The 26,466-nt window shown below is 31.9% G+C and overlaps 1 protein-coding gene across 1 annotated transcript in view; it reads left to right on the forward strand.

Moving 5' to 3' along the window:
- Positions 1-26,466, forward strand: part of vex (somatomedin B and thrombospondin type 1 domain containing protein vexed) — a 188,962-nt gene that overhangs the window by 150,051 nt on the left and 12,445 nt on the right. The gene's annotated exons all lie outside the window — the stretch shown is intronic.

Genomic DNA, 26,466 nt, shown 5'->3' on the forward strand with positions numbered 1-26,466 from the left:
AAACATAATGCTTGTTTGCAACATTACTTATGTATACACATGTGGTGTTATGTAAATAAATTAAATAACCTTTGCAGCTACGACCATAGAGATTCAGCAGAATTTGAAATGATCGTTTAAATTAAATTCTTAAAAATAAAAATATATAAACTTATAAAGATTATTTTTCACCATCGTAATGGCGAATTTGATTTCCAAATATATTGATGACCAAACCGAGCAAAATGGCAAAGTTTGAAAACGATCGGATAAGAACCCAAATTTCGTCAGACGAAAAAATCGAAAGTGAGCTAATAAGAGGCTAGTAAAAATGCTGCATTGTTTGTAATTAATTGTCTAGGAAGGCGCATTGGAGTCTTCCTGTCAAGCCTTCTTGGTATATATAATATATGTATGTAAAATAATAATAAAAATATTAACCTTTGAAGGACGGAGCGTCGAGATCGAAAGAGTGTCCCGAACCAGGGTCAAGTAAGACCCCAGTATTTTTCAATCAAAATACAGCTTTTCTCAATACAAATGCGTTCAATATATATCTTATTAATCATTTTATACACATCAACATAAAAAAGTTTTAGTCCTATAGCATGTTTTTGACTATTTTTGTATTAAAAAATAACGACAAGCATCGATATGCAAACGCACATAGATTAGGCCAACAGGCGACTGCATGACTCAATAGCCACGTGCCAAAAGCGACGAAAACAATAGCTTACGAAAATATAGCTGTCTCTTTCTCTCGCATTGATTCATCGATCGACAAGAATATGCAAGCGAACAGTCAAAAACATGACTTATCGCTACCGCCTTTAAATCATACTTTGGAACGTAGAAATTTATTTTTTTACGATGTACCCCTTTAAAAATCATACAAAATCTATAAAAATAAATTTCTTGTAGTTCATTCGACGAATACAAGAAATATAGGGTGTATAGCTTTGAAAACCACATAGTTATTACGAAAATCGTAAAAATTGGGGCACTTGCATACCCCACCTCGGTGAGGGAGGGTTAAACAGAATGCTTGTTTGCAACATTACTTATGTATACACATGTGGTGCTATTTAGGTAAATTAAATACAGCTGAATTTGAAGTGTTCATTTAAATTAAATTCTTAAAAATAAAACTATATATTCTTAAGACTGTTACAGATGTTTATAGAGACAGTGCGATAGCGAAAATACTTCTAGGTCGAAATAAATTGCTCGAGAACGAATCGCTAAAAATCAATTGCTCGAAATATGAGTTGCTTGAATTTCAATTGCTCGGAATAAGATTTTCTCGGAAAAAGGAATAAAAAAATTAAAAAACCATTGTAGAATAGGCCAGGGCTGTTCAATTTTAGGTAACCCGAGAAATTCCAGATCCAGATAATAAGTACAATTTTCATTTAGATAGATTTTGTGAGCACTTCGTAAGTAGGGTTCTCAATTATTCGTAGTTTTTGAACATTCGAATATCGAATAAAATAGTAGGTATTCGTATTTTTTTTCGACTTCACCAGTATTGATTTATTTGAACAATTAGTGCAAAAAATCAACACATTGTCTGTAAAATATTATTGGTTAATTATAATTATTTTAATACATCATTAATTACTTTTTGAATTTTATAAAATACTAATGGTTTTACCCGGCTTAGCTTATTTGAATAGTTAGATTTCATTTAAATTTATATGAAAAGTTTTATTTTATTTAAATTTATTTCAATATTCATTTGTTTTTTTATTAAATTGAACGTCATGGATTCTACGAACCAAACAAATAAACATACAAAAATCTCTTTCGAATTTATATAGTAGATTAAAAAACGCTAAACGTTTTTGTCGTATTTCCGAGAACATAAATAGCAAATTTACAGTGGGTATGTACGAGAGACTTTTGGCAAATATTATATAAAGATTGTCGCTAGGTATACTATTTACGATTGTTACAAAATTTTTGCTCGAAAATTAACCGGTTTAAAATTCACCACACATCCAATTACCCCTTTTAAACGAAATCAAAAAATAGTTTGGCCAGAACACTATCCTAATAAACATGTTTCAATAGAAAATACTCAATATAATATAGTATTAACAGTGGGAAAAAATCCCAAGTGAAAATACGTAATTTTGACTTTTGATTTGAACTGGACGACTACTTAGAGAGATTTGAAAGCTGAAAAGTACTACAAATAAAAGATAAAGTACCCGACTGTAGATTCCAATATTCATTTTTAACAGGAAATTAACAGATTTTGAGAAATAGACCGAACAACACCAAGATATAGAAAAATCGCGCGATTTAAAAAACACATATATCTCCGAATCTCGAGCCAATCAACACTTTTTATTACCAGATTCGTGTTCACTGGGCATAGATCTATAAGAAAAGTCATATCTCGTCTCCGTAACATTTTTCGTGTCGAACAGTGTTACCGTTTGTGTATAATCGGAAAATATTACATTTTGTTAACGTTAACTTTAAGAATTGAAAATTATTACAAATAAAGAATTGAAAACTATCTATGAGAGTCTACAAAAATAACGGTTCCGGTTCCGGATTTTTTTTTTAGTTTTATACGAGTATATAATAATTTTATACCCATGCGATGATATTTCATCGGGCTATTCACTAGTTTAATAATAATTATAAATGAATATTTTACGAATTTTCTATGGATTATTCGAATATTCGTACATAATTAAAAAATAATCACAAAGATTGAAAACTCTATTTTTGTAAGTCATAAGAAATAAAAGTTGAAACAGTAAACAAGATACAATAATTTAAGCATATCGTCAGAGAGAGCACTTGAAAAGATAAGCAAAATCTAAGTTAGCTTTCTTTGTGATGGATTCTGAAGCCGACTGAAACGAAAGCTGAAACGTTTTGTCGAATCAAATAAAAATGTCGAAAGGGCTTAGGCATCGTATGGTAAATATTATAAGTTAAACTAAGCATTTTGCAAAATATAGCACTCTAGTGGTTTTACACGGCTTCGCTCGGTATTTGTAATATATAAACCGATTAAACATCACTATTCTAATAGTACACATTTTACTAAATTTATTTGAATAGTTTCATTTTATATAAATTTATTTGAATATTCATTTGTTTTTTTATTAAATTGACTGTCACGAACAAACAAACATATATAAGTCTCTTTCGAAATTATATGTATACCAGAATCCGAGGGCCCCCCTGGCGTCCTCGCCCCCAGGGACTTCGCCTCCAGGAACTTCGCCCCCTAGGCTTCCGCCTCCGGGGACTTCGCCCCCGGGGCCTTTGAATACTTTGAATCGAAAAAAAATCGAATCGGCGCCTATGAATCAAAAAAAAAAGTTGTTGTTTCCAACCAACCAACCAATGTTACATATAAAGTTATATACAAAGTCTCTTTCGAAATTATATATTAGATAATTCAATTTGATACATTATTTGCTAACTTTATCAATCCCCCCACCCCCCTTTTCGTAAATGATATCGTTCTGTTATACCAATATACACATATGTAGATATTTTATTATATTTAGAAAGACAGGTGATAAATATTATAGACTCACTCTCAAAGGGTTAAACGCGGAAGCGCGTGAGATTTCCTAGTGTTTGTTTAAGTGTTTGGAGTAAAAGCGCCTATACACGCCCCGCACCTATGTATGTATATCGAAACTACCGTTTGAATATTTTATGCGTGTTTGTACAGTTGTGCGTGGGAGTGTGTACCCACTCATGGGTACGTGAAAAGCTTCAGAATTCGCTTGAAAATGCCTATATAAGAGTATATTCGATATATACATCATACATATGTACATAGAGTACGAGTGTATTGTGAAGTATGAGTATTGTATAGTTGACTCCAACACCTTTTACAACGATTTTATTGAGCGTTGAAAGCTCTATATTGACGTGCAATCTGGCATACATACATATATTTATTATTTTTATAATAATAATAACAATATTGTGACCAATGTTACCTGACAGGTTGCCCCAAAGTGTCACACCAGTCTTACAAAAAAATAAAATAACAATAAAAATTACCAATCACTCATGAAACTGACAAGTTCATCAACATGACAATTGAACAGGTCCAAATGTTCATCTATCACATTAAGGAACCGGATAGCCTTTACAAGAGACGAGTTATTGAAAGCAGACGTTTTCGCAGGAATAGGTTGGAAAAGTAAACGATGACGCAAAGCTTTACCGCATTCAGGCGCCCAAAATTAAAGTTCCAATAAAATCGAAGGGTTATCAATACTTCCCTTTAAGAGGGTTGTACACCCGAAACCTTAATTTTGTTACCGTTCCTTTCTTCGATATATATATTGAGTGTATGTATATATTGAGTGAATGCGACAGTTGCGCTTCGACCAGATAAAACGTATTTTAAATTGACAAAATCGAGGCTTCGTATTCTCCTATTTTCTCCTCCAAAACTGGACCAATTTTTAAAAAAATTTCATCATCAGTATGAGAAAGATACTTTCTGTGCATCTATCGGCGTATTTTTTTTAAAATCGACCGTTAAATAAGCACACTGGACTCGTTTCGTGGGTGTAAAAAAGAGGCGATTTTATAGATGTTTGGCGGCTCCTAGCTCCTTTAAAAAATAATTAATCAAAAAAATAAAACGATAGATGCACCCCAATGGTGGATATCCATAGCATATTAAAAAATAATTTCTCTAGTGCCATAATTGAGGAAGGGAGAAGTATAGCACGTTTGTATGGACAAGGCGCTGCTGTCCAGCCCTCTTAATACTCCAAAGAAATATTTTGAAATGGCAATAATTCTTCTCGAAGATAGTGAGTCAAAGCCTAGCATACCTTGTAAAAAAGCATATGTATATATATAGTATATATGTATATATATATATATATATATATATATATATATATATATATATATATATACATATACAAACATACATAGTGTAAAGCGTCTCGAACACGTGTCGTTGTGTAAGCTTTTACTAATTAATTAAACAAAATTTTCTTGAGTTACTTTTATATGAGTTGCAGAATACATACAAATGTTCCGTAATGTTCTTTGAATGTTCGAAAATCATTCAAAGAACATTACGGAGGAGATGTCTATAAATAAAAATGGGGTACTTTCATTAATTGCATGGAATTATTTTTACGATTATAATATGTATGTACATAGTGAATTTTGAATACTCTTACAATAACAAAAACCAAATTATCAATGAAGTCGTTGCTGCTGAACCTAAATGCATAATTTTCCACCTCAGTAAGCGTAGGTTATTGGAGATTATTTTAACCTATTTATCTAGTAGCCTGCGCTCATAACAGTTTTCATAATTTAATGTGATTTATGAGTGGAATTTTGATCTTCTCTCTTCCATTTGGGCCTCGCAGGGATGTTTCGTATATTATTTACGGCTAGTTTTTATATATTGGTGCTGGCATTTCTATATATAGGTGCAAGACATTTCTATTTTGTATTTTATTATTTTATATTTTTACTTAATCTGCTATTATTATAATGCTATTGTTTTTTTATGATTATGTATAAATGTGTAATTTGTCTGTGTATATACATATGTATCTATATACATATTTTCGTTTTTCTCATCTCTCTGTATTTTTTCGATCATTCTGACGCATCCTGTAATGCCACAATAGTCCAAACTTAAACATAAATAAATATATTCAACATAAACGAATTGATATACATACATGTATGTATAAAACTGTGGCATGCAACTATTGGCAAAAGAGGCGAAAAGGTCAATAATCAGAATTTTAGAAATATCAATCGCAATGTTTTTTCAACTGAGCAATTCATATCATAACAAATATTGCTACAAGGGAATTTTTTCACGCGTAAAATTTCATTGAATCGTATTTCGTTTTTTATCTACTTTTTACAGTCGGAATTTAACCTTTTATTTGCGCTACATTCCGTTTTTGCTCATCGAAACAAACCCAGGCGTAGAGCAGCGTTGCGTTAACGCGTCAAAAAGGACGAAAACCATGAGAGATAAAATCCCACGAAAATGTTCACTACTACATTATTAAGCACGGTACAGACGCCTGTATTTTTTGCCATTTTTTTCTTCTTGTTTTTCACTGCTGATATAAAACACACGTAGAAACCGTTCCCCAAACACAGCTACCGGGCAAACGCTACATCAAACGCATGCACTCGCCCAAAACCACCCCCAATGACAAAAAAAAAAAAGAAACATTTTCATTTTCAATCCCGACTATCAATGGCAAACAGAATTCGACTAATTTCCTTTTGTATTCACACTATTGAACGATATATGAACATTGCGACTACAGATCCGTATTTTCAGTGTATATATGTATATATTTTTTTTCAATTTTACAATTTTCCTATTTCATTTAAGTATTTCATTAAATAAATAAACAGAATGCTCAGCTTTAGTTTCTTTATTTATTTAAAACTTTGATCAATTCCAATCTATATATACATACATATACATATGTCACAGTGAAATTGAAGGTGCATTGGGTTTACCTGTTAGGCCTTCCTGGTATAAATAAAATAAATAAAAATAAAATATTTCAAGTGAAAATATATTTTCACTGACATTTCAGTGAAATCATAAACAGTTACATTTTCAGGGATGGTTTTATTCATTTAAGATTAGATTGTTAGGATTGGTATTATTTAAGGGCTAGGAAGGGTTAAAGGTTAACGCATGCGCGCTTTATGTGTTCATGCGTTGTTGTTAATTTTGTATTTGGTTATTTACAGTGTGGTTTTTTTATTAGAACAGTGATTGTGCGGTTGTTCTTGTGCGATATTCATGAACAACCGTCTCGTTCTCCGACGAAAGGGTCTCTTGGACTGTATTCGTTGGGGGGGTGGTGGCCTCATGTTGAGGGCTTTAAGGGTCAAATTCCGTGACCTTTAAAGTGGGCTTAGAAGCTAGGAAGGGTTAGGTTAATTAATAGTTTGCCCTATTCATTTAAGATTGGGTTGTTGTGGTTAAATTTATACATAGAGTTAAACGTTGTAAATTAATTGTTTGATACATTTTCACTGCTTGAGTTGGTGAAAATATATTTTTACAAGCGAAAATATATTTTTACTACTGAAAATATATTTTTACTAGTAAAATATATTTTTACCAGTGAAAATATATTTTCACTTGAAATATGCTTTCACTGTAACATATGTATATATAAAATTGAATGTCTGTTTGTCTGTATGTCTGTCTGTCTCGTATAGGCTCCTAAACCACTCAACCGATTACGATGGAACTTTCAAGATTTGTTGTATGCATTCCGGGAAAGCTTATTGTGAAAAAAAAAACGGGGAAAAAACCTCTCAATAATTCATACTTACGATTTTACCGACGCCAAAGTTCGAAGCGCCATTGTGTAGTCAAAGAAATGTGTTCGTTGGTAACCACGTTACCAGTTGGTTTATGATGACACGGCATTGAAGAGAACGGAACGTGAACGGAAACAGAAACGGGAATTGCAGGCATTGCAACGCATGCCGGGTTCAGTTAGTTATTTATAAAATTACACAATTAAATTTTATTATCTACTCGAATTTTTCCCGTTGACATTTCAATAGGCGATTTCGGAAAGGAATTAATACGTGATTTAAAAATAAATTAAAACTTTAACCATTATACATTGTATTGCCAAAATATTATTTTGAAAAGTTGTCAATTTGCTATGATAAAATGAGAATACAGGAACAAAACTACACTCTAAACTCAATTCAGCCGAATTGCTCTTTGATAACGCAAATATTATGTGACTTGCCATTACGTATTTATAAGAACAGTATCACTTACGAGAACAAGTAAAATTATAGCCACGTCATTTCAAGGCACGTTGATGTCACAAAGCTACATGTAATATGTACGTAGCTTTCATACAACATTCCCAGAAATGCTGTCACACATTTGACAGATGAACAGAAGAACTTTGACAGGCCCCTTCTAAAACAACGATAACGGTATTAACACAAAACAAAACCGCTATTTATAAACACCACTGTATGAACAAGATTTTTTAGATCCCTTTTTGTTCTCTCACAATAAAAAAATTATTGCATATATTCAAAGAAATCCGGTCCCTCGGAAAATATTAATTCAGAGCCTTAATTAGGGTAGGGGGGCAATTTTAGAATTTATAAAAATAAAATATTCCCCCTTACCGACTTATATTATATTAAATAATCATAAAAGAAAAAGCATTTAATGCAGGCAAACCTTTTTTTTAATTCCCTTAATGAATCAATACTATCCGAATACCATTTATTTTTTTGATGCAATTCCCGTTTCAAGTGATGGTTGGACCTCAACTCGTGTCTCTTCAAAGCCGTGTCGTCATAAACCAACTGGTAACGTGGCTACCAACGAACACATTTCGCTGACTACACAATGGTGCTTCAAACTTTCGCGTTGGTAAAATCGTAATTACAAATATTATTATTAAGAGGTTTTTTCCCGTTTTTTTTTCACAGTAAGCTTCCCGGATATACAAACAAATTCTGAAAGTAATATACTGAGTGGTTTAGGAGCCTATACGAGACATTCAATTTTATATATGTATGTATATAGATTCTTATCCCACAGTCGAAGGTTAGAGCTGACAAAACTTCGTTACTGAAATAGTAAAATTGAAAATAGAAAGTGCAGCCACACATTTTGTAATAATACTTGCGAAGTATGTATAAAAAAAGAGGTTATCCAAACCAGCCCCATATTTTAGAATTTAGAATTGTATTTATTTTAATTGTATTTATTTAATAGCCCCATATTTAGAATTTAGAATTTTAGTTTTAGAATTGTGTCATCGATTTCGTTTGACAGTCATCGGCAAATACATACATACATTACGTCAAACTTGTAAATCGAACTGTTTCTACCGTTTCCGATTGCTTTGATTAGTATCAATTTTCTCCTGCATATTTGCATGCTGCGTTGACCCAGAAATTAGTTTTAGTATTAAAGCATTTATAGTATATATTTAAGTTAAAAAACTATAATAAAAAAGCGTTTTGTTTTAACAAGGCCAGACTGTAGCGCAATGCACTACCCCCTGTGACTTGAGCTACGTGTACACATATTGTATTTGCGTTTGACTTTTCCGACGCTTTTCCAAATGGGAAAATGACACGTGGCTTCCTACGTACATATGTACATATATAATATACGTATGTATCTCCACTTCCGATTCCGCGGTTAATTAGCACAAGATGGCATCTCGGCATGCGAAAAGATGTCTGACAACGGTTATGGCCGGACGTGTAATTTATTAGAGTGTACTTTGAGGTCCTTCATCATTCCGCAGGGTTGTTTTGGCCACCTGTGGATATTTCGTGTATCGGCGAAGTCAAATATATACCCACGTATAATATTTATATATATATAAATATGTACAAATTCATATTAATGCCGGGTGTGTGCACATTTGCGCATTCGCCGCAATTTATAGGCGTAAGATTAAGTGATTTATCGTGTTTTTATATATGTATGTATGTATATATATATTATATACATGTAATATTTATCGTAGGTATATTATTTCCGTTATTAAACCGGCAAAAGCGACGTGAAAACGTTAAAGCTTTCGCGTAATAAATAGTTGGTGTCGCGAGACATAAAATTAATTGCGTCATTTATTTCTCGGTAATATTTCGCTTAGAAATATATTAGATATATGTTTCCGTTTCGTTTTATATTTTCATTGATTGTTTCGTGTATAATAAAATAGTAAAATAGTAAAACATTATTTTTTTTGTGAACCTACATATATAAAGGTGTGCTACCAAATTGAAAACAAGCTAATAAAATACACTAAAAATATTGAAAACACACCGCTAGAGTTTTTTTAATATATCATATTTATTTAGTATATATATGTCACAGTGAAATTATATTTCAAGTGAAAATATATATGTATGTTCACTGACGTTTCAGTGAAATCATAACCAGTTACATTTTCAGGGTTGGTTTTATTCATTTATGATTAGATTGTTAGGGTTGGTATTATTTAAGGGTTAGGATAGGTTAGGTTAAGTAATTAAGTTGGTCGTATTCATTTAAGATTGGGTTGCTAGAGTTAAATTTATAGAGTTAAATGTTGTAAATTCATTTTCACTGCTTGAATTTAAATATGCTTTCAAATGCAAAGAAGGGAATGTCTTATAAAGAAAAAAGAGAAAGAAAAATAAATATAAATATATGTATGTACATATATACACAGACAAAAATACATTTATACATAATCATAAAAAAAACAATGGCAATTAATAATAGCAGATAACGTAAAAATATCAACAATATATTCAAATATATACAATATATCAAATATATATTGTGATAAACGTATTTTACGCGGGAATACAACTCTCTCGATGGGAGGCCAGATGGGCGTACAGGAATACGTTCGTTCTTCCAGGTGCGTTCGTTCCGTGCTGGGGGTAAAGGGAACAGATTGACTGACCTGGGATGTCGTATATCTGTCGTTGAGGTTTCTGGTTAACCCACACGTGGGTAGGAAGCTGCGTGGAAGATACAGGAGACGAACTGTTGGAACTCAGGGGAGGGAGTGATGATAAACTCAACCATCCCACGGTTCTACAACAAGATGGATGATCTCTGGGCGCGTTCACGATGGGGACGGCTCGGGAGAGATAGGGGAGAGGATAAGAGGGGATAGAGAGACTAGAAGACGTCGCGTTACATCATTCAAATATATTCAAATATCAACAATATCAAAAATATATTATATCAACCACTGTCGTACTATTTACCCACGTATATGTATCAATTCCTTTTCCGAGACCACCCATTGAAATATCAACGGGCAAAACGCTAATACTTATATATTTTACATAGAGAACATAATGGATTTTCACGAGCCGAAAATTTATAGACCGGCAGCTTTTATCAGATAGTTTATTAACCTCAGAGTCAGAAGAAGGTCTCGCCTTTGAATATTAAGAAAAAAATTTAATTTCCTCCATTTTTATAATCGGATTTCAGCCGCTCTATACTACATACAGTACACACATAGACGGAGATAGACCGGATAATCTCCAGTCCGTATATAATACGCAATTTCACCGCTGAAAATTGAATTACGACGTGAGAATATAATCGGCAGACAGAATAAAAAAAAATAAGAAGAATCTTTGAATAATAGTCTACGTCTTGATAATGAGGTTTGCGTGTTTTCGCGCCAAATTCGCCTACATCTGGCGAAAGCGCTCCGAATAATGGCGAACATCCACCCCCCCCGAATCGCCTGTATTATTCACATGAATCACCGGGAATTATTTATGCGATACACCGGTACGTAGTACACCCTTGGGGTAGTGTTGCACACGCTCTGCTCCTCCCCAGTTCGCGTCATGTTCCAATCCCCGACATGCGACAAGCGATTCGTTCCACTCATCCGATATGCACGCTCAGATGTGTCTCAAATGCGGTGATGTATTGTCGTGGATTCGAACAAACTTTTGGTCGTTGTGTGTGGGTGGGTGCTCATCTCGTACATGAGGTCGATGATCTTGATTGAACTTCTAACATTTCGAGAATTTGTGTTTATATGTACATACATGATAGTCTTTAGCGTATTTTGTTCCGTGATTGTTATTTGTCAGTCGAATGAAAGCCTTCTGAGAATGAAGTTTCAAATTAAATTTAAAATATCTGTGGCAATGTTTTGCTCTCGACCTGTTTGACGATGGATAAGGCATAACATCGTGTGATTCTAGGACACATACCCCCCGAACACAACCCCCCCCCCCCCCTATCAAGGATAAAAATATTTATATCAGCCAGAAAAATACAGATTAATAATACATTATATTATTAAAAATAAATTCATTATAAATAATAAATAACACTGTTCGACACTAAAAATGGTTCAGAGACGAGATATGAGTTTTCTTATAGATCTATGTCTATTGAATGCGAATCTGGTAATAAAAAATGTTGATTGGCTCGAGATTCGGAGATACATATGTGTTTTTTAAATCGCGCGATTTTTCTATATCTTGGTGTTGTTCGGTCGATGTCTCAAAATCTGTCAATTTCCTGTTCAAAATGAATATTGGAATTTATAGTCGAGTATTTTATCTTTCATTTGTAGTACTTTTCAGCTTTCAAATCTCTCTAAGTATTTGTCCAGTGTAAATCAAAAGTCAAAAGTACGTATTTTTACTTGGGATTTTTTCCCACTGTTAATACTATTTTAAATTGAGTTTTTTCTATTGAAAAATGTTTAGTATTCTGGCCACACTATTTTTTGATTTCGTTTAAAAGTGTTAATTGGAAGTGTGCTGAATTTTAAATCGGTAAAATTTCGAGCTAAAAGCTCGTACTAGTATTTACTCGAATTTGAATTGAATTAATAGGTATAATATATTAAATTGTCTTTATATGAGAGTTAACTAAAATTCCACTTAGAAAAATCATATTTCGGCTATTCTTGTGGATTAACAACAAAAATTCTATTGATAACTGGCTTACCTCGATAAAATAAACGAATTTTTGTTTAAGATTCGTGTTCACTGGGCATAAATTTATAAGAAAAGTCATATCTCGTCTCTGAACCAAAAAAAAGTCATCATTTGTCAAACAGTGTAATCAATAATAAAAAATCAGTTATTAATAATAATGAAATTCAATTATGATATTGATTTTTGTTGGTTCGTTCTTCCTTACGAGATATGAGCGTTTAAAAAAGTGCGAAGATTATACATTATTTTGGCTTTTGCGGTCTTTAACTCAAAATCTAGTATCGCTGTGTTCAAAATGAGAATTGGAATCAATAGTCAGATGTTCTTCCTATTGATTGTAATATTTTATTGCATTAAAATACTTATAATTAATTATCTAGTAGTCATCTCACAGAGTACAGTGGTTGGAATACATGGCCCTTAACTAAGTTAACTAAGTTAAATAATTAATAGTATGTATGTATGTAGGTATTTTTTTCTCGTGGTAGTTGTGTTAGAAAGTTAGATAAATCGTGTATAAAAAATGCATGTGATGTTTGTGAACGTGTGGGATCGGTCGATTTTTAGCACGTGTCTTGACGTCGATGCGACAATTTTTGCATTTTTAACTTTAACGGTTACACCCAGCAGTTTGTTGGCTTCTTTGGGGTTTGAAATGCTGCAAAGAAAATAAACAAAAACAAATTTTAATTAAACTCTTAAAATCTTTCCGGAAAGCTTGAGTAATTGGATTCATTTGGAACGATTCGATTAAGTCGAAAAGTTATATTTATGATAATCTCGATTAAGTCTATTTTCAAACCGCACAAAACTCAACCGTAGGATTCTTCGTAATTGTAAATTTAAAGGGAGATTAAACTTGAGTCAAAAATCTATATGCACAGTGAATTAATAAATGCTTCTATACCTGTATTACTTGTACATTTCAAATCTCTGCTAGAAATCACGGTTTTCAACGATAGGTACAAACCAAGTGAAAATTTCTATGGAAAATCTTGAATAATCTCCATTCACCGACTCAAATTTATAAAGAAAGCCTTAGTTCTATTATATTATTAAAAAAAAAACACGAATATTCTGAATGATAAAAACCTTTTATCATTCGACGTGAAAGCTATGATTATTTATATTTCATTTTGAACGTATTATATTTGAATCATCAAATCGACGAGCTTCGTAATCAAATCGGTTAATTATAAACTAATATATCTCAGCGACAATTCAAAAAGTTAATTAATCCTTTCGGATAATCAATTCTGATAATCCGTGATACGTAATTTACTTTAATTACTTATGCGTAATTTTAGGGCAAAAGTCATTTGGGAAATTCGACATTAAGACTTTCTTACCTCCACGCTTCGCTGAACGTAATCTTGGTTATATTTCACTTTAAGGACACGAACACATTATCTGAGTGCCAAAAGCGAATGTTTAATATGATATACGTCTGTATGTATATATAATATAATACATATATCAAATGAATATTTTCAAAAGCCAATAGTCTAAGATATGTGAAAATTTCATTCAAGTCATACATATGTATGTACATACATATAATCTACATGAATAGAATTGTGTAATAAATAATCGAGCATCGCTTGGTAATGTTATACATATATTTATATGTAAATAATATATTTTTAATTTTAATGTTCCGTGTTTCATGTTACATCGTATAAATACGATGACATTTTTCATGTAACAATACGATTTTTTACATTCGATAAACAACCACAGAGACATCTATGGTGAGAAATCTGGTGAAACCTGAGATATAACTCATAAGCTTGCAATATAATCAAGGCTTGCAACAGAAAATTGGGAAGTAAAAGCCAATTTTACAGGAACCGTTTCAATGAAAATCAAAAAAATTGGCAAATTCTGATAAGAAACGATCGACCTCGACAAACCAAGGTCTGGCCAACAACGAGACCCTTAGTGGCAATCGAACCCGTGACATCAAGCAAGAAAGAATTCAATACTCACCACTAGACCACGCTGCTGGTTAATATGTAAAAATGTATGTGCAAGTCTACATCCATAGATGTCACAATAGATTAATTAATTGTTAATTTCGTGTTCTTCAGTCAATCGAAATACTAAGCGATTTATGTAATAAAAATGCTGCAATGTTTTTAATTAATTGTCTAAGAAGGCGCATCGGGGTCTACTTGTCAGGCCGTTCTGGTATATATCTATGTAAAATAAAAAATATATCGCTTTTTTTACTAGCCTCTTCTTTATTTATTTATTTATTCAAATAGCAAAACTGCTAATACATATAATACAAAATAACAAAATAACAACAAAAAATTATAAATCATCTTCCACAAAGTTATCCATTAACACACTTCAAGAAAGCAGCAATGTTATTATAACTTCTAATGCCTTCAGGAAGGGCATTATACATTTGAACACCTCTGTGAAAAACACCTCCTGCAGTTTTGGCTTTCTTAAATCTACCTATAATTAATTTATTCCTATTTCTCGTTTTATAATTAATATTTGGGTAATAGATTCTTATCTAGCCTATATATAAACTTTAAAGTGCTTACTTTAAGACTATTTCTAATGTCCAACAATTTCAATCTAACATACTTCTTACATTCTTACGTTTCCTCACATTCAAAATTACACGCATTGCTCTATTCTGCACTTTCTGCAGTTTATCAATACACAAACCATTAAATAGATTGAGGACTGTAGCGCAGTATACAGTATGAGGCCGTACAATACAATCATATATCAATTATATTCTTAGTTCGTTTTCGATTTTTTGGTCTGACAAAATTTGGGTTATTATCCGATCGTTTTCAAACTTTGCCATTTTACTCGGTTTGATCATCAATATATGTATGTGGAAATCAAATCCGCCATTATGACGGTGAAAAATAATCGTTATAGACACGTTTGAAAATACTCCATTATCGTTCTCGGTGACGTCTATTAGAAAGTTGCCATATTTATCGACACTCTTCCGATCGTTTTTTCCCTTTTCGCCACCCTCTCGCTATGTCAGACTTTAATTGTTTAAACGCCTATAACTTTTTCTTTTTTCACTCTATATATAGGCTCACTTTATTTTAGACCAAAATAGATAATTCCAAAACGGATGAAATAAAAAAAAAAACATAAAATCGTGCAAAACGTTTATCATAATAGTACATATTTGATATGTAGAACTCGTTATGTGTGTCAAAAGGCATAAGTATGGGTGTTATGTGTATATAATATTGATATATAGTAGCTTTCGTTGACACCCTGTGTAGTAAAGGAACGATTCCATTGTTTGTTCTCCGGGTGAATTTATTTCGGTCCTCTTCGGCGGAAACGGCCGGGGTGTAATTTATTCGCCACCCTTTGTATAATGATAACTATTCCGCATTAACAGGTGTATTCTGGCAGTGATTTTCTTTGAAGGTGGCCTTCTTCCTGGCAAGATATAAATATGTACGCTCCAGACACAAAAGGAAGACTGATCCTTTATTTATCAACGGTTTCTCAGACGTAATTCCTTCCAAATCTTAATGGATGTCTCGTGAAATAATCACTCACTATGCTCATTTTCTTTTTTTTTTGGTAAATTTATGCATGTACGTATTCAGAAATGGTTCCACAGCAAAACTCAACGCCAACTCTAAATGGGAGCTTTAGTTATACGCATTATATATGTATGTATGTAATAGGTGCCAAAGCGGAAGCGGAAATTGACAAAGTCAACAATCTTTTTTTTTTAGAAGGCAAAACAAAAATACACAATGAAAAGACAAACAAAACGGCAAAAAGACCACGACGTCCGTTGCCTACCTAGCCCCCTTTGAAATTTTACGTAGTTTTGTAAGGTTCGCCTTTTGCCTTTTGCCTTGAGCCGGCTCTGGTTACGCTGTGTAAATAACAGACGTCGGCCCGGCCTGATAACAGTAAATAAAGGGATTTTTATTCTGTATACATACTTCCATATATATATTTTTATATTTCAGTCCTTTTATTATTATCCAGGGAACGCAATCTCAAACATTCGGATGTGACCAACTCATGAATTTATATATGTATTTGAGGAATATTAGAAGGTCACAAAATAAAATTCGATATTGAACCATACAGACACATTCACACATACCGGCAGCATTATGAAATACTAATAGCTATGACAGCATTTTCGATACAAATTTGAGCGCAAATGTATGGAAACTTGCACAAGACAAAAATTCTACTTCCGGGTGTCGGAATTTGTTCAATTTTTTTCTATTACTTAAAATCACTATCAGTATTATACACAATAAATATTGAGAAGATTAAAATAATTCAAAAGGTAAATATAAAATAATTAAATGTTGTTAAAAAAAAAATACTACTTCCGGTTTACGAATTCTGACGAAAACCTTATCAGCTCTAAGTTAGTACATAAAAAATACAAATACAAATTTTCAGCTTGATACGTTCAGGGGTGTGGACAGAATAGTGGCCACAACATTGTTGACCTTTCTAAGAGGAAAAAATCCCACTTCCGGTTTATTAAATTAAGTGATTTTTTTTTTATTTTCATCATGTTGATACAATAATAATACTTGATTTTTTTCGTGAAGAGCACGCATCTTTAAGAGGTCGAAAAAAATAGTGCTGCTGCTGTCGCATTCGTCCAATGTGTTGTAAAATTGTGCAAACGTAAAATTTTGTGAGATAATGGGCAAGGTTGCCAATTTGTTGGAACCGTTTCAATGAAAATCAAATAAAAAGTGCAAACTCTGATCGACCTGTAGTATGTATGTAAGTCTGAAAATATGGTATATATGTATGCTGTACATGCAAGAGCTGAGCTGAGCCTTTGAAAAAATATAATTATAAAGTGCTGTACCGTTTTTGTTGAAAGTTCCTGATTGCTACGAAGTAAATTGCAATTTTTTTTCAAATGTGTCAAAAATGCCAGACTAAAACTAAAACGGAAAATGTTTGAACAAAATGCATATACAAAAACCCTTTCCCGTAAAGCGTCCATTTTTACTAAACTCTTCGTATTTAATATTGTGTTACATTTTAAGTCCTTATACAAATAATCCTTTGTGAGTATTTTGTTAACGTTTATGGTAGGCATTGAATGAAACACGTGTTTTGTTCGGATCTGTGAAAAAAACATGAATCTGGTTGTTTTGTGAAATTATACATGCGAATTTTACATTGATTTTATGAAAAATGTAAAGAAATTTCCCTGTTATATTCATCGTTATACAATAGCATAAGAGCTCAACATAAGTCTTAAATTTTTGCTTGGCCGAATTTTTTGTTATATGTTTTGCTCTCGAACATATTTTTTGCTGATACCATAATTCAAGAAATAGATCATGATTTCAATGCCAAAATACCAAACTTTCGATTTTAACTTGTAACACGCTAGTTTTGGTTTTTGATGCAGTTCTAACACCTTAATTGTGAACCACCAGTTGTAAAAGAATTACAAAAGCAAAATAATCTTCTCACAACTACCTAAGTTGCTTGCTTTTATAAGATATTTTGTTTTGGTCTTAAATCCTACCTTAAAGTAACATTCGTGGCCTACGATTAAAAAAACTACCCTGAGATTTAAAATGATTCAAAGAGATTTGTTGATAAATCTCTGTCCATAAAATTCACATTAGTTATATACACTACGAGATACGTATTGTAAAACAAATCTCTCAATTTTGTATCTGAGAATCTTTTGTTGGACAAAGAGTTTATAAAAAAAGCTTTCTAGCAATTTTAACAGAATTTATCAATTTGAAATTGCCACATAAAATATTTAAAATAAACAATTTCCAGACAACTTATCCACAATACACCATTTGCATCGATTTTTAATGAAGTATTATGCAATAATATGCCAGTATATGAACTAAATTCGCGAAAAAGTAATTAACGTTAAATACCGGTAAATTTTAAATTTACCGGTATTTACCGATGGCTAAATTTTGCAGCTTAACCGGTAAACCGGTATACTGGTATTGCAATCCCTAAAAAAACCCGTTGGTTCCAAGTATTCTTAAGTAAATAAATTGTATGCTGTTATAACATCAATTTAAAAGCCTTTTTCAACAGAATACTTTTTTGTGACTATTTCATATCGACCACTAATTTAATTTCATTGTAAAAAATCATTTATTGTAAAACCTCATCAGTTAACCCTCTCTCACCGAAGTGAGGATGCAAGTGCCCAAAATTTTACGTTTTTCATAATAACTATGTGGTTTTCAAATCTATACACACAATATTTCTTGTATTCCAAGAATGAACAACAAGAAATTTATTTTAATAGATTTTGTATGATTTAGAAAAGGAGTACATCGTAAAAAAAAATACATTTATACATTTCTACGTTCCAAAGTATGATTTAAAGGCGGTAGCGATAAGTCATGTTTTTTACTGCTCGCTTGCATATTCTTGTTGATCGATGAATCAATGCGCGAGAAAGAAACAGCTATATTTTCGTAAGCTATTGTTTTCGTCGCTTTTGGCGCGTGGTATTGAGTCATGCAGTCGCCTGTTGGCCTTACCTACAATGTGCGTTTGTGTTGATGTTGATTTTTTTTGTTATTTTTTAATACAAAAATAGTCAAAAACATTCTATACGACAAAAACTTTTTATGTTGATGTATAAAATGATTAATAAGATATATTTGTATTGAAAAAAGCTGTATTTTGAATTAAAAATACTGTGGTCTTACTCGACCCCAAATAGAGACACTTCAAAGGTTAAATAAATTGCTAGAAACAAGTATTTCATGGCTACGATCTCCTCTTGTCTCCGTTAATGGACGATATATGTATAATACTAATTACATTATGTGTCATCTTTTATAATAACCAGGATGTGGTAGCCCTAAAAAATATACATATGAGTGTACAATATTCATATGTACATACATACATATACCTAATGGAATATACTCACTTTCAAAGGCGCGCTCGTATAAAGTGAGAAGTTATCGAACTATTCGCCACACATACACAAAGTATACAAAACTTTACCACTAGATTTTTGTTCGGTTTTAACTTTGTCGCTTCTTCCGCTTCTCGAGACAAGTTTAAAAGAAATATGCGAACGCGGAAAGCTCTCCGAAGTTGTACCAGTTTAATTGAAAATTATTAATTTCCCCGTAAATCCTTCTAATCCCGTCGTATAATGTGCATGTGAGCGATATGAAATCTGTCGTTGAAACTAAGACTATAAAACTGGGATTTTTCCCTGAATCCTCCTAAAGCGCGCCTTTATAAAACCTCTCACGTTTTACCTTTGATCTCTACTCTATATTTATAAGTAAATTCATATTTCATAGAAGCTCAACAAAAGATATGCTGTGAGGGATTGTTTTTTTTTTGTCCTTTTCGCCCTACAATACCTATTGATATAGTGTCAAAAGCTACATTTGTATTTACGAATACACAGGTATAATATGTATACATATATAGCCTGAAATATTTAAAATCTGCTAAATATTTTATAATATTATGATATTTTATTCGTTGTGTACAAAAACAGTATCGATATCAATGAGATTAAAATTTGTATTGAATGTTTCTGATAATGAAAGCTTAATATATGTACATAATTGCTTTTTTACTGTTTGACATTTGATATGGATATAAAACGCAAATTTTAAATAAATTGCTTATAAACCTCATTTTATTATTTATTATTATTATTTACAATGAGCAAAATAAAAATACCTAGCGGAAACTTATCAATCTTTACTACATTTTACTCACTGAATTCGAATATGATAATGGCTTTTGAAGGTTTTTTCTCGTATATGAGTGTTTAAAATGTAGTAATGCTGTGTTGAAAAAGAGTATTTGAATCAATAATTGGATGTTTTTTCTATTGATTGAGATTTTTTAATGGCTTAAAATACTTTTAATTACTTATCAAGCAAATTTTAAAAGTCAAAAATATACTTTTCTTAAACTTTTTTTCGTAATATTATAAATTTATTTCGATAGTTTTTCATTTTACCACGTTTATAAGGATTGGTTTTCTGTCTCAATAGTTTTTCAACCTTAACGCACTGCTATCGAGTTTTTTTTATTAGTATATTAACGTACTAATTCAAGCGATAAATGATTTTTAAATATTGTATGAAAAATTTACATACAAGCATATCTTCCTGAAACTTCATTGAAATAACTTGAAATGAATTGTCACTGCTTAAAAGATTTAATGATTTTAAATATATGTATATACATATGTACATATGTGTATATAAAATACTTTTTTTTAATTGTTATAAACTTTTTGAAATTGTATAAAATATACAATTTTTGAATAAAATTTATTGTTTTACCATTCCAAGCGGCCAGTCTGATGATTAAGCTTAAATTCTGGCTTTTTTTTTCTTTTTGGGATGTAAAATTAACATAAAAAATAATGATGTATTCATAAAAGAAACTTCAACAAAAAAATTACACCAATTTGAATTGAGACACAGTATTAAAATTATTTATTGCTAATCCTGTATTTTTAAAAGAATAATATACCTATGGAACTATTACTTTGTAAAATACAAAAATATCAAAATTTTTCAGCAAAACGAAGGCTTACATATATTTTTTCGAACGAGCACTTAACATCTGAAATATTATTGTCCCCCTATATATAGTGTAAATAATATTTAACCTATAAAAACATACATAAATCGAACATTCAATTTAAGCTTGTAACAGAATGGAGTATGGCATTATGATCTGACGTTGTCTCATTTTCCGCGTCGCTATATTTAGCTCTTGTTTACCTATCGAAAATAATAATAAAAAAAACAATAATGTGAAAAATAATATAATATTAAAATGCCATTCATGCTATCGTGAAGGAAAGTTCGGAAAAGGCGATTTTCCTCTAGCCTGCTAGCTCGTTCGTTCGTTCCCAACAAACAAAACAATTTAAAAATCAATCACGCGATATTCCATTGTGAACAAAATGGAGACGAAGGGGAAAAGCAACGCTAATATTATTTCAACCGTCGAAAGATGCTTCTTCAATATAAAATTTAAATTAACTTCTTCAGATTAAATCCCTATCGATTCCTATTCCCGTCAATATTATTCCTACTCAAAAAAGTATTTTTTTTAACGTAGAACTGGGTACGTCTCAGCTAAAGATTTCTCTCGGTATTGAAAACAGAAAATTAATATATATACATATATATATATATATATATATATATATATATATATATATATATATATATATATATATATATATATATATATATATATATATATATATATATATATATATATATATAACTAACCAATATGACTTTATTATTATTTAAGAGTTACATTTATCTTATTGGTAGAATTTAATTATGGAACGGAGAATTTATTTATTTATTTATTTATTTGGAAAATTTACAGTTTATTAAGTTACATAGATTGATAGTAAAAAAAATATAATTATGTTAAGTAAACCATTAATAATTTTCACATATAGGTAAAAAAAAGAAAAGCTCAAACATTTAAAATAAGAAACAAAAATGATAATAGAGTAAGATAGTTAAAGAAAACAAAAAAAGAAAAAAAATAGAAATAACAGTATAATAAAAATATCAAAATAATAAGAATAATAATATGATAAAAATTATGAAATAATAAAAAAAATATAATATATAACAAAAAACAAAAAGACAAAATAAATACATCAAAATAAAAATTCATAATCACAATCGTAAATTTTCATTAAAATTAATCATCGAAAAACAAATTTGCAATAATTACTCTAGCTTGTATAGCATTAATATTAAATAAGTCAAACATAGAAATTGTTAAGATTAGTGTGTTGACGGTGGAGCTTGCACGCCAGATGAATGAGCTTCTTCCATAATTAGAAAAAGTATTAGGTATGTAAAGGAGCTCATTACATCTAGTCATTCTATTTGGTACACGCAATGATAGTCTGCTCAATAATTGAGGACAGTCGATCGAGCCGTTAAGGATGTTCAAAATTGTTGAGATGTCAGCTATCTCCCTTCTTTTGACAAGAGGAAGTATATGCTGACACCTACAAGCATCTTCATAGGAAGTATAGGTTAATCCAAAACGGCTACTGACGTACCTCAAGAATCTCTTCTGAATGCGCTCCAATCTGTCTCTTGCACCAGAGTACTCTGGGTTCCAAACTTGGGATGCAAACTCAACAATACTTCTTACGTATGCACAATATAGTATTTTGTATGATTTTATAGAAGTAAAGCATTTGGAGGACCGGATGACGAACCCGAGGGCCTTCGACGCTCGAGCTACAACATTGTCAATATGTTTACTAAAGGATAGATCAGAGTTTAAAAAGACTCCCAAATCCCTAATTTCCGATACCCTTGTGAGTCTATGTCCGTTGATTGAATGAGGAAAGTCAACTGGACATAGTTTTCTGGTGAAGGTTATGCAGGAGCATTTTGCTACATTAATTTCCAACTTATTTATGCTGCAATAAGCTTCTAGCCTGAACAAATCATCTTGTAGGGCCAAAGTATCATTTCGGTTGTCTATTCTCTTGAAAATCTTCATATCATCAGCAAATAATAGTACATTTGAATTCTGAAAACATTTTTCAATATCGAAGATGAAAATATTGAATAATAGAGGTCCCAAGAGGGAGCCTTGTGGAACACCAGAGAATGAGATACGTAGAACTTCTTCATTATTTAACTTTGTTCTGCTGCTGATGTGTTGACTACTACTCTCGGAGTCTCGATGGTACTGACTACCACTCTCGGAGTCGATGGTAATGACTGTCACTCTCAGAGTCGATGGTGATGACTGTCACTCTCGGAATCGATGGTGATGACTAACTTAAATTCTAACAGTAATGAGTTTATATACTCCTCTTTAAAACAATGAAGTGTTGAAGACACGTGTCGTACAATTTTGGTTAGTCAGTGTTTAAGGTGTGCTATAAATCAATGGTGTTATATATTAAACTAGGTGTGCCACAAATCACTAATGTGTCTTATCCCTACTGGTAAGTCGACTACATTGATAAGCGAGGTACATAACAATATGTACATATGTACATCACATTACAAATTCGGACTAGTTGAAAGAGAGAGACGATGCTGATTTTATTGGAACTGCCATAATAATAAAGTCAGATAAGTAGGCAAACTCTAATAGGAGACGGTCAATCTAGATTTAATAAACATATGTGTCTTACCAGCTACGATACACGTATATAGTAGGTACTCGTAATCATCGAGAAAATCGAATAATTATTCATTTATATATGTACACTAGTGGTTTTTCCCGGCTTCGCTCGGTATTTGTAATATAAACCGCTTAAACATGACTAATCTAATAGTAAACATTTTATCAAATTTATTTGAATAGTTTTATTTTATATAAATTTACAATTCTGAAAAAGTTTTGCCCCTTATCCGATCGTTTTCATACTTTGCCATATTGCTCATTTTGGTCAATATAAGTAAATGTATCCTCCGCCATTACGATGGTGAAAAAATATCGTATTAGACGCCTTTGAAAATTCTCCTACGAATAAGTGCCTGACGTTTATCCAGCGTTTGTTAAGACTCTTCTTACTTTTCGCCATGTCAGATTTCAATTGTCTAAACGCCTATACCTTTTTGTTTTTTCACTCTATATTTTTTTTATTATTACATTGACTGTCACGAACAAACAAACATATATACATACTAAGTCTCTTTCGAAATTATATGTATACCAGAATCCGGCGCCCCCCCAGTGTCTTCACCCTCGATGCCTTCACCCCCAGCACCCCTCAGAACTTCGCCCCCGGAGACTTCGCATCCGGGGACTTCGCCCCTGTGGCTTTCGAATCCTTTGAATCGAAAGTATTTTTTACGAATCAAAGAAATAATGTTACATACATATATGCGTATATACATATATGCAGTCTCTTTCGAAATTAAATATATATATTAAATTTATACATTGTACATTCATATATGTAGATACATGTACTCTCAAGAAAAAAATGTCAGAAAAAGAGTCTGTCAAATTGTATTCCCTACCGAAAAGATTCGTCATCATGCAAATATTTCACTTCCACACACTCGAAAGGGATCACTGTCGAAACTGACCCTTAAGGTGGAGGTAGGTGGTTGTGGCCCTTGTCGAATTTAATACGAAACAATGCTCACCTCATAATAATTGACAGTGACATACGGCCTCAACATCCACACGCCATCTTTCTCAACATCCACAATGGCACTTCACGGCTGGGTGATTTAACACCACTCTTCCTTTCCACCCCCAACCCCGTCGCCCTCTCATCCCACTTCCTGTCTGAAGTGCGTCTTGAAAAGCTTAAACGCTCGCGAATTTACTCGAGTTCGTCGGATTACGTCATAAAAATATGTACGTCGAGAAATGGAGGGTGAAGTCGTACAGGTACGAATGGCTGAAGGAATTGTAATCAAACGTGAAACGTGTTCGTTTAATACGGATTCAAAGTTTATTTTTAGTCATGATACTATTCCTTACAAGCCAGTCATCCAAACTGGAGAATTGTGCTCGTTTTTAATAATTAAATAAATGTATATTACATTAGTATAACTACATAACCAGCAGCATAGCTCGGTCGTTAAGCTTCTGCTTAGTGTCGAGAGGCGCCGGGTGCGATCCCATGAGCTGACCTCGATTGAAAAATATATCTGTAGTGCTGCTGGTCAAACCTGGATATTTGTGACTCCGGGTCGATCGTTTCTTATCACAGTTTGTCAATTTTCTCTGATTTCATTGTTGAAACGGTTCCCGGTTAAAAATTGGCTAAATCCTTCCTACCTACTATGTTCACCACTATTTAAGTATGATTAATGTACAATAAAAGGATTCCTTAAAAATTGGCAAAAATCATCGTTCCTTTTGTCATAAATCTTCTATTAACAGTAAAATTTAATGTACAATTTGTAAAAATTATGTACAAAATTTAAATCCATAGATGTCTCAATGGATTAATTCTGTAATTAATGAATTAATTGTTATTTTGTGTTCTTCAGCTTTTGGAAATACAGTGATTTATGTTATAATAAAATACTGCATTATTTGTAATTAATTGTCCAGGAAGGCGCATTGGGGTCTTCCTGTCAAGCCTTTCTGTTATATTTTATTTTATTTTATTGTTACAAATCAATATACACTCGCCATTACAGATTTGCTCCAATGCAACGGGTGTACGTTAACGAAATACAGAATACATACACAATCAGAAATCAGAAATACAGTAATACATACATATACAATCAGAATATATAGCATATAACAATTAATCAGAAATAATAATCATAGAGACATCTATGGATTATTTTTAGATTTTTTTTTGTATACAATTTTTATACATATAATAAATACGAAATTATAGAGATGTCTATAGAGATATGTATAGATTTCAGATTACTGTGTATAATTATTACAAATTATACACAGGCAGATTTTGTGACAACAGGATTAGATCTAATACCAATTTTCAGGAACCGTTTCAGCAATGATCAGATAAAATTGGCAAACTCTGATAGAGAAACGATCGATTTGGAGTCACAAAACCCCCAAATCTAACCAGCAGTGGTGAGGACTCGAACCTTTGACCTCAGTGGTGCTAAATATATACGCTACCACTAAGCCAAACTGCTGGCTAATATATGTATCTATGTAAAATAAAAATAAAAATAAAAAATATATGTAAGTATTTTTGGGTAGGAAGTTCGTAAATAAAAAAAATAATATAGTTATACTAATGTAATATAGGTTTGGAGTCACAAAACCCCCAAATCTAACGAGCAGTATAGCGGATCGAACCCATTGATCATTTGGTGCTAAATATATACGCTACCGTTAAGCCATAGTTAAATACATACTTTGTATGTATGTATGTAAGTATGTATCTATATACATATATACATTCATACATACATACAAAGTCTCTTTTGAAATTATATATTAGATATATGTATGTATGTAAATCTGTTGCATTAGAGCAAAACA

The sequence above is a fragment of the Arctopsyche grandis genome, chromosome 10 (assembly GCF_051622035.1).
Source record: "Arctopsyche grandis isolate Sample6627 chromosome 10, ASM5162203v2, whole genome shotgun sequence".
NCBI classification, from domain to species: Eukaryota; Metazoa; Arthropoda; class Insecta; order Trichoptera; family Hydropsychidae; genus Arctopsyche; species Arctopsyche grandis.